The sequence below is a fragment of the Triticum aestivum genome, chromosome 7B, assembly GCF_018294505.1.
Source record: "Triticum aestivum cultivar Chinese Spring chromosome 7B, IWGSC CS RefSeq v2.1, whole genome shotgun sequence".
Taxonomy (NCBI): domain Eukaryota; kingdom Viridiplantae; phylum Streptophyta; class Magnoliopsida; order Poales; family Poaceae; genus Triticum; species Triticum aestivum.
Genome location: NC_057813.1, coordinates 149154803 through 149168013, shown reverse-complemented (window position 1 = coordinate 149168013; position 13211 = coordinate 149154803).

Here is a 13211-nt window from a genome sequence, read left to right as displayed (position 1 = left end):
GGGTATTTTTGGGGGGAAAATAGTTATCACAGCATTATTCTCGAGGAAAAAGAAGTTGGAATGACCAATGTGACCTGTATGACGAGCTCTTTTGGTCACAAGACCTGAGCAAATGGGACAAATCAATTTTTTAATAGGAACTGAAACGACGCATGGTAAGGAGAAGCACATCCGAGGGGGTATTTAATAAAAGAACTACCACATTTTGATCGACCGTGCCAAAAAAAAAACTACCACTCTACAAACTTTGGCCAAAAACCATCACTTTGAGACTAATTTTTGGCAACTTCCAGATCCTTTGAGTACCTTCAGGCAACTTTGTTAAGCTTGGTACCCACAAGTGAACTGATCTTGAAAGAGCAAACCTTCCTTGCACTTGATTTTCTTTAGGCTTCGTTTGGCAAGGGAGGTTTTCCTGCCCCAAGGGGGTCAAGGATTGCACGGGTTTTGGTGATCCTCTCCCCTTCACCCAATCCCCACTAACCCCCCCCCCTCTCTCCTAATCCCCCGCGTTTGATTAAAATCGCCAGATATCAGTGTCTCACCCGATCTTTGCGTCGTCCGGTTTCCCGCGTAGGCCCTTGAGAGTTCTGTTCCGTGTGAAACGAAGGGGTTGCTGGGGATCGGAGGGTTTGGGCCAATCAAAATCATGTGCATCAAATGGCCTTGCGGGGATTTCTAAGGATTAGCAGGCCTGCGGGGTTAATCCCCTGCAAACCCTCCCAACCAACTTCTACCAAATGAGGCCTTAAGGGCATCTCCAAGGCGGACCCGCAAATCGCCCGCATCCGTCCGCACCGCAGAAGTCATCCAACGTGGGCTTGTATCGATCCGCGGGGCGTTCCGGGCATGATATCTTCCGCAAATTGGAGACAGAGTGGGAGGAGATCTTGTAGGAACGAAGTATGTCTACCAGATGGGGGGGGTGAATGGGAGTTTTAAATTTTCTTTGAAAAACTTAAATCTCTCAGAACCAGCAGCGGAATAAACGATAAACAAGCTAAGATGAACTACAACAGAGAACCGGATAGAAACTAGAGCAAGCATCGAAGTAAAATACACGAATGGAATGCATCGAAGGTAACTTGAGTAACAAAGATGACCGAAGGTGCTCGATGACGACAATGTATTTGTTCAACCAGTTCGTCCTTCTGCACAAGGACTACGTCTGGTTGGAGGGGTTGTGACTTAACATGGAAGATAAACTCTCTTCACCCTATTCTCCTCGACAATCGATTCGTCAATCAATGTCGATCGCTCATGGTAGATACTTGAAGGTGATCTCCAAACCTTTACAAACTTCTTTCAGAACCACAATCACTCTTGGTCTCTGAAGAAATTGACACCTAACCGTTTAGAGAGTTTGCGGCTCTCAAGAGTAATAGGCGGAGCGTACTAACTTAGATTCCAGTGATGCCGAACCACTATCTAATTCTTCGGCTCTAGGGTTTTTCTCTAGTGGATTTTAAACTCAAATCTCTCAAAGAGGGGGTTGCTCAACAATCTTCTCAAAAATCAAACGGAGCAGCCACCGGACAAAGCCGACGCGGGGTGGCTATTTATAGCCGCATCCTTCTCAGATGGGAAATGACCATTTTGGACACGAGGTCCAGCCAATGGCCAACCGACACGTTCACAACGGTCGGATTTTGGAGCAATGGTAACATCTCTTGAGGAACAAGTAATGCTAACTCCTCGGTCCGAGTCAAATCTCTCATAGCGAAGAAGATCACAGTCTCTTGCTGGCAAGTATTTGCTCGAAGCATAAGGAGATTTCTCTCACAGCTTTCATAGGTTTGGGTTTAGCATAAGAGAATCAAAGCTTCGAAACACTATACCCCTCTTAATAGTACGGTGGTCCTATGACTCAATGAAAGAAGAAGAACAATGAAATAAATGCTATGTCTTCACTTCGTCTTCATTCTTCCTCGAGCATAGTCATTTGCTTTGAACAATCACCGAACCAATTGCTTAGACTTCAGCAATTTAGGGGTCACTCTTGTTAGCTTTATCTTTGGTGATAACTTTTGCTGCTGCGCAGGGAGATTATCTTCGTCATTTTCATCAAACTCCTCGATTACTCCAGGGACCTGTTACTCTGTGTGCACTAGCAAACACATAAGTCCCAAACTGTTTATGTCAACAAACTCCAAAACATAAGGGGTCTATCATTGCACCAACAATCTCCCCCTTTTTGGACGGTTGTTGACAAAACAGATAATCATCAAAGTGAAGATAGATAAGTAAATTGTAAATCGAACAAGAGTGAACTTGTGTTACTTGTCTTGATGATGAAATATAGAGAATAATTGGTTTGATGCCAAAAGTTGGCATGCCAAATTTTGGCAACTGCCAAAAGTTGGCTAGAGATTGGTTGCTTGCCAATCTTCAATGCCAATCTCACAAGAAGTTGCCATATGTTGGCAATTTTTGATTTTACCAAATGTTGGCTAGCCAAATATTGGCAATACCAAATGTTGGTAGCAAACCAATTATTCTCATACTCCCCCTGGATGTATGCAGGGTTAATAGATATACAATGAAATTCCTTGCAATTTATTCGAGTGTGTGGAGAATTTTCAATCATACGAGGTAATGATTTGCACTGATGATAGATAATCCAATGAGAGTAAAGTGCAATCATTCATAACTTCTGTTAACAATTTCACATGCAAAACAAAAGGCTTCGAGAGAGAGAGTAGTGCAGCAGGTGGGGTCATTAATATTACAGCCCATAATAAAAGTTTTACCTCAGAGCACGAGAAATGGCGTAATTGTCTCAAAGATAGAGTGAGAAAACACAAACACCAAATCCAACAAAGCAAATCTATCAAACTCTCGATGTTATTCTCCCCCTTTTTGTCAACTAGTGTCAAAAGGTGCTGAAAAACACGAGTAAGAAACTGTGAATATGATTCACTCTGAGGCATCGCCTGACGAACTTTCTGATGAAGTTTTTGATTCGGAAGTGTCTGGAACATCTTCATCTTCAACAACAACAATAGTTGAGCCTTCGAGACTGACTTGGGTCTTGGACGAGGAAGGTACATTAGGATCAGCCTCATTACCCTTGCGAGATAGAGGATTTTCTTCAAAGGGTTTGACAGTCGATGAAGTGGCTTCTGAATCATCGAGCAATTTGCGCAGCTGAAGTCGAAGTAAATACATTGTAGGTTCACGAGCTGGCAAAGGTAGAGTGGAGCGATCTTGATAATCTTCAGCGGTAAACCCTTGGTCAATGTACTGATAGAGTCCTTGAAGGTGAGAATTGCTGAGTTGCTTCTTGGAGAAAAAATTTCGAAGCAATTTCCATAAGTGATACGTCTCCAACGTATCTATAATTTTTGATTGTTCCATGTTGTTATATTATCATTCTTGGATGTTTTACAATCACTTTGTAGTCATTTTATATCATTTTTTGGTACTAACATATTGACATAGTGCCAAGTGTCAGTTGTTGTTTTCTGCATGTTTTTTACATCACAGGAAATCAATACCAAACGGAGTCCAAACGCAGCGAAACGTTTTGTGGATTTTTTGGACCAGAAGACATCCAGTGGGCCAGAGAAGCGCCTCGAGGGTGCTTCGAGGGGAGCACAACCCACCAGGGCGCGCCTGGAGGCCCAGGCGCACCCTGGTGGGTTGTGCCCACCTCGGGTGCCCCCTGAACCACCTCTTTGCTCTATGAATACCCCAATATTCCAGAAACTCTAGGGGAGTCGACCAAAATCAATTCCAGCCACCACAAGTTCCAGAACCACCAGATCCAATATAGACACCATCAGGGAGGGGTGCATCATGTCCATTGGTGCCTCTCCGATGATGCATGAGTAGTTCTTTGCAGACCTACGGGTCCGTAGGTAGAAGCTAAATGGCTTCCTCTCTCTCGTTTGATCCTCAATACAATGGTCTCTTGGAGATCCATATGATGTAACTCTTTTTGCGGTGTGTTTGTTGGGATCCGGTTAACTTTAAGTTTATGATCGGATCTATCTTTTTATCCATGAAAGTTATTTGAGTCTTCTTTGATCTCTTATATGCATGAATACTTAAAGCCTCATATTTCTTCTCCGATATTTGGGTTTTGTTTGGCCAACTTGATCTATTTATCTTGCAATGGGAAGAGGTGCTTTGTAGTGGGTTCGATCTTACGGTGCTTGATCCCAATGACAGAAAGGGAATCGACACGTATGTATCGTTGCTACTAAGGATAAAACGATGGGGTCTATTTCTACATAAATAGATATTGCCTACATCATGTCATCATTCTTATTGCATTACTCCGTTTTCCATGAACTTGATACACTAGATGCATGCTGGATAGTGGTCGATGTGTGGAGTAATAGTAGTAGATGCAGACAGGAGTTGGTCTACTAATCTTGGACGTGATGCATATATAACGATCATTGCCTGGATATCGTCATGATTATTTGAAGTTCTATCAATTGCCCAACAGTAATTTATTCACCCGCCGTTTGCTATTTTTCTCGAGAGAACCAACTAGTGAAACCTACGGCCCCCGGGTCTCTTCTTCATTATATTTGCCTTTGCGATCTATTTTCCTTTGATTTTATTTTCAGATCTATTAAACCAAAAAATACAAAAATACATTGCTGCATTTATTTTATTTGGCGTTCGATCTATCAATATATACAACTCTCTCACCTCTGTTTGCCTATTTCTGGCGTCGTTGCCCGAAAGGGATTGACAACCCCTTTAACACGTCGGGTTGCGAGTATTTGTTATTTGTGTGCACGTGCCATTCACATAGTGTTGCGTGGTTCTCCTATTGGTTCGATAACCTTGGTCTCATCAACTGAGTGAAATACCTACCATTCCTGTGATGCATCATCCCTTCCTCTTTAGGGAAATACCGACGTAGTTCAAGCCAACATCAAAAGGAATTTCTGGCGCCGTTGCCGGGGAGACATCATCAACATCTACCAGGTTCCTAATGACAAATCTCACCTCCTTGCAATTTACATTATTTGCCATTTGCCTCTCATTTTCCTTTCCCCCATTTCATAAAAAATTACCATTTTATTCGCCCTCTTTTTTGTTCGCCTTTTTCACGTCAGATCTCTTGTTTGCTATCCCTACTTGTGTTACCATGTGCCATCTATTTGCTTGCATCTCCGCTTGCTAGAAATCTATTGATATGGATCCTCATCCACTTGCTAATCTCTTTAAAAGATCCAATTATGATGAACCAGTTGCTAGTGAATCGAGTCCACTAGATTATCTTTATGAAGTTTTGCTTGAGATTTATGAATCTAAAAATTGTGATGAAGTGTTAAACGACGAAATTTATAAAGTGATTCATGGTAGCTCCTTGAATGAAAAGCATGATTGCAATGATGTTATTATAAATTCTATTAATGTCAATTGTGCTAATAATATGCAAAACCCTAAGACTGTGTTCAGGATGAGGGAATTTCACAGGAAATGTGGAGGTTTCCTTTCCTGTGGTCTTTTTCCCTTCAGCGGCATTCGGTATAAAGGAAGCAACTATAGAAAAACATAGGAATTGAAGCTCCAGTGTGCCTATTTCAAAGGAATCTGAACATCCACTCGTACCTCATTTTTTTGCTGAGGCCCGAGGAAGGCCTGCTGAGCTGCATCATTTGTCTATTAAAAAATTCATACGGACATGGGCTGCTCTATGTGAGAGATAAGCAGTGTTTGCATGCTGCAGATGATTAAAATAATGCAGCTCCAAAGACCCCTTTTCCTATGGTCCAAATGGCACATATTTTTTTGTTTCCCGTGTTTACAACTCTATAGGTTCTCGGTCGACGCACACTCCAATTCCCGTGAAGTTGTTATTTCCTTTGTTTTATCTTCCTTCATATCGAACAGAGCCTAAGCTTGGGGATGCTAATGTTGCTAGGTCCATGATACGTCTCCAACGTATCTACTTTTCCAAACACTTTTGCCCTTGTTTTGGACTCTAACTTGCATGATTTGAATGAAACTAACCCGGACTGACGCTGTTTTCAGCAGAACTGCCATGATGTTGTTTTATGTGTAGAAAAGAAAAGTTCTCGGAATGTCCTGAAAATCCACGGAGGCACTTTTTGGAAAATATAAAAAATACTGGCGAAAGAATCAAGACCAGGGGCCCACACCCTGTCCACGAGGGTGGGGGGTGCGCCCCCTGTCTCGTGGGCCCTCTGGACCTCCACAGACCTCAACTCCAACTCCATATATTCACGTTCGAGAAGAAAAAAAATCAGAGAGAAAGTTTCATCGCGCTTTACAACATGGAGCCGCCGCCAAGCCCTAATCTCTCTCGGGAAGGCTGGTCTGGAGTTCGTTCGGGGCTCCGGAGAGGGGGATTCGTCGCCGTCGTCATCATCAACCATCCTCCATCACCAATTTCATGATGCTCACCACCGTGCGTGAGTAATTCCATCGTAGGCTTGCTGGACGGTGATGGGTTGGATGAGATTTACCATGTAATTAAGTTAGTTCTGTTAGGGTTTGATCCCTAGTATCCACTATGTTCTGAGATTGATGTTGCTATGACTTTGCTATGCTTAATGCTTGTCACTAGGGCCCGAGTGCCATGATTTCAGATCTGAACATATTATGTTTTCATGAATATATGTGTGTTCTTGATCCTATCTTGCAAGTCTATAGTCACCTATTATGTGTTATGATCCGACAACCCCGAAGTGACAATAATCGGGATACTTCTCGGTGATGACCGTAGTTTGAGGAGTTCATGTATTCACTATGTGCAAATGCTTTGTTCCGGTTCTATATTAAAAGGAGGCTTTAATATCCCTTAGTTTCCACTAGGACCCCGCTGCCACGGGAGGGTAGGACAAAAGATGGCATGCAAGTTCTTTTCCATAAGCACGTATGACTATTTACGGAATACATGCCTACATTACATTGATGAACTGGAGCTAGTTCTGTGTCACCCTAGGTTATAGCTATTACATGAGGAATCGCATCCGGCATAATTATCCATCACTGATCCATTGCCTACGAGCTTTTCACATATTGTTCTTCGCTTATTTACTTTTCCGTTGCTACTGTTACAACTACTACAAAACCCAAAAACATTACTTTTGCTACCATTACCTTTATTATCATACTACTTTGCTACTAAATACTTTGCTGCAGATACTAAGTTATCCAGTGGTTGAATTGACAACTCAACTGGTAATACTCAAGAATATTCTTTGGCTCCCCTTGTGTCGAATCAATAAATTTGGGTTGAATACTTTACGCTCGAAAGCTGATGCGATCCCCTACACTTGTGGGTTATCAAGACTAATTTCTGGCGCCATTGCCGGGGAGCATAGCTCTATTTTCTGAGTCACTTGGGATTTATATCTGTTGATCACTATGAAGAACTTGAAAGATGACAGAACCAAGATTTTGCCCTCAACTACAAGGGGAGGTAAGGAACCGCCATCTAGCTCTGCACGAGATTCTCCTTCCGTTATTAGTAAACTTGCGACACCTAAACCTGCTACTGCTATGAATTCTAATATGTCGCATGTTATTGATGATGCCACTTCTGCTATGCATGATACTTATGATGAAACTACTTCTGTACGTGATACTACTTTGCCATTAGGTGAATTTCTTGATGAACAACTTGCTAGAGTTAGGGGGAATGAAATTATTGAAGATGCTATTATTGATGATAGTGATGATGAAAATTCTCCCAATTATTATGAATTGCCTGTTGTTCCTAAGGGTTATGTTATGAATGAAGAAGCTGCTAGAGCTATCTTTGCTTGCAATGATAGATATGATCTTGAGAAATTATTAGCTAAATGGAAGCAACAGTCTCTTAATGCTAGAATGAAACCTGACCCGGCTTTTGTTACTTCACCTATCTGTGTTACTGATAAGGATTATGAATTCTCTGTTGATCCTGAGATTATTACTTTAGCTGAATCTGATCCTTTTTATGGCCTTGAATTTGAAACTGTTGTGGCACATCTTACCAAGTTGAATGTATAGCTACCCTGTTTACTCATGATGATAAATCTCGCTATTATTACATCCTTAAGATATTTCCGTTCTCGTTAAAGGGTGATGCTAAGACTTGGTATAATTCTCTTGCTCCTGGTTGTGTGTGTAGTCCCCAGGATATGATGTATTACTTCTCTGCTAAATATTTCCCTGCTCATAAGAAGCAAGCTGCCTGGCGGGAAATATATAATTTTGTGCAAATCAAAGAAGAGAGTCTCCCACAAGCTTGGGGGAGGCTTCTCCGGTTACTTAATGCTTTGCCTGATCATCCTCTCAAGAAAAATGAATTACTTGATATCTTTTATAATGGACTAACCGATGCTTCCAAGGACTACTTGGATAGTTGTGTTGGTTGTGTTTTCAGGGAAAGAACGGTCGACGAAGCTGAATTACTATTGAATAATATGTTGACTAATGAAAATAATTGGACTCTTCCTGAGCCAATTCCTGAGGAAATTCCTGAACCAATTGAGCCAACTCCTGAACCTATTCCTGAACCCACTCTGAAGAAGAGAGGTGTTTTATTTCTCAGTCCTGAAGATATGCAAGAGGCAAAGAAATCAATGAAAGAAAAAGGTATTAAAGCTTAAGATGTTAAGAATTTACCTCCTATTGAAGAAATACATGGTCTTAATATACCGCCTGTTGAAGAACCACATTGTCTTGATAACCCGACACGGGTAGTAAAGGTAAATTCTCTCTATAGATATGATAAAGTTGAAATCCCCTCTTCTAAATTTCATAGCCCATGCTTAGATGAATTTGATGACTTTATGGCTAGACAAGAAATTTTTAATGCTTATGTTGGTAGAGAGTTAAAGAATAATGCTTTCGAGGTAGGACGTGTGAGCGATAACATGGCTAGAGTTAAAGGTGAACTCAAACTCATTAGCAAATATACTTCTATGGTTGCTACTCAAGCTGAGCAAGTACTTAAAGCTCAAAATGATTTGCTTAATGAATTAAATAATAAAAATGACTTTGTTGTTAGATTGGCTACTAGAACTGGTAGAATGACTCAGGAACCTCTGTATCCTGAAGGCCACCCTAAGAGAATCGAGCAAGATTCTCAGAGAAATAATTTAGAGACACCTAGTTCTTCTAAAAGGGAGAAAAAGAAAAACGATAGGACTTTGCATGCTTCTAGTGAACCTATTGTAGACACACCTGAGAATCCCAATGATATTTCTATTTCTGATGCTGAAACACAATCAGGTGATGAACATGAACCTAGTGATAATGTCAATGCTAATGTTCATGTTGATGCTCAACCTAGCAAAAACAATGATGTAGAGATTGAACCTGCTGTTGATCTTGATAACCCACAATCAAAGAATCAACGTTATGATAAGAGAGATTTTGTTACTAGGAAGCACGGTAGAGAAAGAGAACCATGGGTTCAGAAACCCATGCCCTTTCCTCCTAAACCATCCAAGACAAAGGATGAGGAGGATATTGAGCGCTTTGCGGAAATAATTAGACCTATCTTCTTATGTATGCGCTTAACTGATATGCTGAAAGTAAATCCTAATGCTAAGTATATGAAGGATATCATTACAAACAAAAGAAAGATACCGGAAGCTGAGATTTCCACCATGCTTGCTAATTACACTTTTAAGGGTGGAATACCAAAGAAACTTGGAGACCCCGGGGTACCAACTATACCATGCTCTGTTAAAAGAAATTATGTTAGAACTGCTTTATGTGATCTTAGAGCCGGTGTTAGTGTTATATCTCTCTCTTTATACCGTAGACTTGAATTGAATAAGTTGACACCTACTGAAATATCTTTGCAAATGGCTGATAAATCAACTGCTATACTTGTCAGTATTTGTGAGGATGTGCCTGTTGTGGTTGCAAATGTCACTATCTTAACGGACTTTGTTATTCTTGATATTCCCGAGGACGATAGTATGTCGATTATCCTTGGTAGACCTTTTCTGAATACTGCAGGGCTGTTATTGATTGCAACAAAGGCAATGTCACTTTTCATGTTAATGGTAATGAGCATACGGTACACTTTCCGAAGAAAAAATCTCAAGTCCATAAAATCAATTCTATTGGAAAAGTTCCAACTATCATTATTGGAGGTTTTGAATTTCCTCTCCCTACTGTCAAGAAAAAATATGATATTCTTATTGTTGGGGATTTTCATATCCCCGTTGAGGTAACTTAGTGTTATTCGAAATTTCTCCGGTTCCGTGTTATTCGGAATGAGTTTGTTAACAAGACTTGATCAACCTTGTTAGTGGATTCAATTTGATGATCACAAGATGGATGAAACTAGAAGGCACAACCTTCTGTACCCTCTTTTTACTTTCTGTTATTTAGAATAAATAAAGAAAAAATAGTATTATCCATCTGTTTTCTGAATTATCCATGCATTAAAAAATATCCCGAAAATAAAAGTGCTCCAAATGCCCTGCAAATTTAGTATGATTTTTATGGAATATTTGAGGATTTTAGGCACTGAAATCACTACAGGAGGGGCAAGCACCAGGCCACGAGAGTGGAGGGCGCGCCCACCCCACCTGGGCGCGCCCCCCCTGTCTCATGGGCCCTTGGTGGCCCCCCTCCACTTATGCTAGCACCCACACACTTCATCTTCTACCCAAAAAAATCCCCATCCAGCTCAAGCACGAGTTCTATCTCATTTTGCTGCGATTTTCGATCTCTTTGCTCAAAGCTCCATTCACAAAACTGCTTTGGGAGATTGTTGCTTGGTATGTGACTCCTCCATTGGTCCAATTAGTTTTTGTTCTAGTGCTTTATTCATTGCAAATTTTGCTGCATAGTTAACCATGTTCTTGAGCTTGCATGTTGAATTTATGAGGTCCCAAGCAATTCCAATGCATGATATAGGCTCTAGGCACTTGTAGGAGTAGTTGCTACCAATCTTGTTTAGTTTTATTCACTTTTATTTTGAAGTTAGTAAAATTTCAGAAATTTTTTAGAAAAAGAATTATGTCTAGGAGAATGTACCAAGGTGGTTTCTCGGTAAAGAAAGGACCCAGAATTGCTATACGTGAGCAAGATGTTGAGTTACAGAGGGACACGGATGTACGAGCTTGTGAGTGGCCATCCGATGCTTTTATGGTCGAAGCAGGCTTTAAGGAGGAACTTGACGCGTATGTGCGTAATGCTGAGCTGGAGGACTTCTTACAAGATAAGTGTCCTCGGTAATATCAATTGACTGATTCCTTTGTGCAGAGGTTTAAATATAACTGTACGCGTAATTCCCCTAGTGTAATATTTGATATTTATGATACATCTTATACCATGGACCTAGAGGATTTTACAACTGCTTGCAAACTTCCGCAATGGGGTGATATTAATGATCCTCACAAATCTGAGTTTAGAGAATTCCTTGCTAGTATTACTGTGGGAGAATCTAGGGATATAGCACAAGCTACCATAGTGAGCATTCATTTTCCTGCTATACATTATTTTTCTCTCTTCATTGGTAGATGCATTAACGGTAAAGATGAAGCATGTCATATGTGTGTCCCTGATCTGTGTGTCCTCAAGAGTATTGTGTTAGGATATAAAGGTTATAACTTGGGGGCAATAGTTGCACATAGGTTGCAGAATAATAGTAGAAAGGGAGATTTATTTGGAGGAATTTATGCAACCCGTGTGGCTAATTATCTTGGTATAACCCCAAGATAGGGAGATGTGTTGATACCTCCTGTTTATTTGGATTATGAAGCTATGGTCAATCATCAATTTCTAAGGAGGAATGAACAATTCCTCCAATATCGACTAATCTATAATAGACCCAACGTCGTTCATGTTACTCTTCCTGCTCCCCACCTTTTTGATTATCGGGCAAAAGGAAGATATGTTGTCACCAGGGAGGAAGCAGCTGAACACGAGAGGAGAGCGGAGGCAGCTCGCCAACATGCCGCAGCTCAGGAGGCGGTTGCTGCTGCATCTCAGTACGACCCCAGCTACAACTACGAATATCAGCCAGGCGGTCCTTGGTATTAGACCAACTTGGGCCAAAAGCCTAAGCTTGGGGGAGTACGTATTTCTCATCGACTTTACATTCATGTTCACACACTAGTTGTCGGTGCTCATACTCTTTCATTGTATTATCCATGCTAGTTTAAATTTCTTTTTCTAGTTTTCTTCTTGTGTGCTTGATAAACCTTAAGAAAAACCAAAAAAATTAGTTAGTTTAATTTCCATGCTTGTAGTAGAAATGAAAATGAAAACCCAAAAAGATTTCTAGTTCTTCTTCTTACTTGTTGGGAACTTTCCCGTGTAAATAGTTTTATTTTTTTTTCTTTCCTTTGGGGGTCGAGAAGACCATATTGAAAATGCTTAGTGGCTCTCATATACATGATTGTTTATTTAACTTAGAGCCCATATTACTTGTCTTCTCTTTTTGAGTTGAATGCTTGCAGATTCCAGCTTAGTCCAATGCACGTGCACTTTTATTATTATACACATCGTTCGGTCGTGCGAGTGAAAGGCAATAATGACGATATATGATGGACTTATTGAGATGAGAAAAGCTGGTATGAACTCGACCTCTCTTGCTTTTGTAAATATGATGAGTTCATCGTTTCTGATTCAGCTTATTATGAAGTAAACATATTTGCAATGACATTTAGAATTATAGTTGCTTGTGCCATGCTTGATTAGCTATGAGTTATAATGGTTTACCTTGCGTGCCAACATGCTATTAGAATGATTATGATGTGGTATGATGGGATGGTATCCTCCTTTGAATAAATTGAGTGACTCGACTTGGCACATGTTCACGCATGTAGTTGAAACAAATCAACATAGCCTTCATGATATTTATGTTCATGGTAGATTATATCCTACTCATGCTTGTACTCGGTGTAAATTAATTTTAATGCATGTTTATGGCTGTTGTCGCTCTCTCAGTTGGTCGCTTCCCAGTCTTTTGCTAGCCTTCAGCTGTACTAAGCGGGAATATTGCTTGTGCATCTGAACTCCATAAACCCCAAAGTTGTTCCATATGAGTCCACTATACCTTCCTATATGCGGTATTTACCTGTCGTTCCAAGTAAATTTGTACGTGCCAAACTCCAAACCTTCAAATGAAATTCTGTTTTGTATGCTCAAGCAACTCATGTTTCGACTAGGGCTGCCTATATCTTCCATGTTAGGTGGGTTATTCTCAAGAGGAGTGGACTCCGCTCCTCATTCACGAGAAAGGGCCGGTATCTGGGATGCCC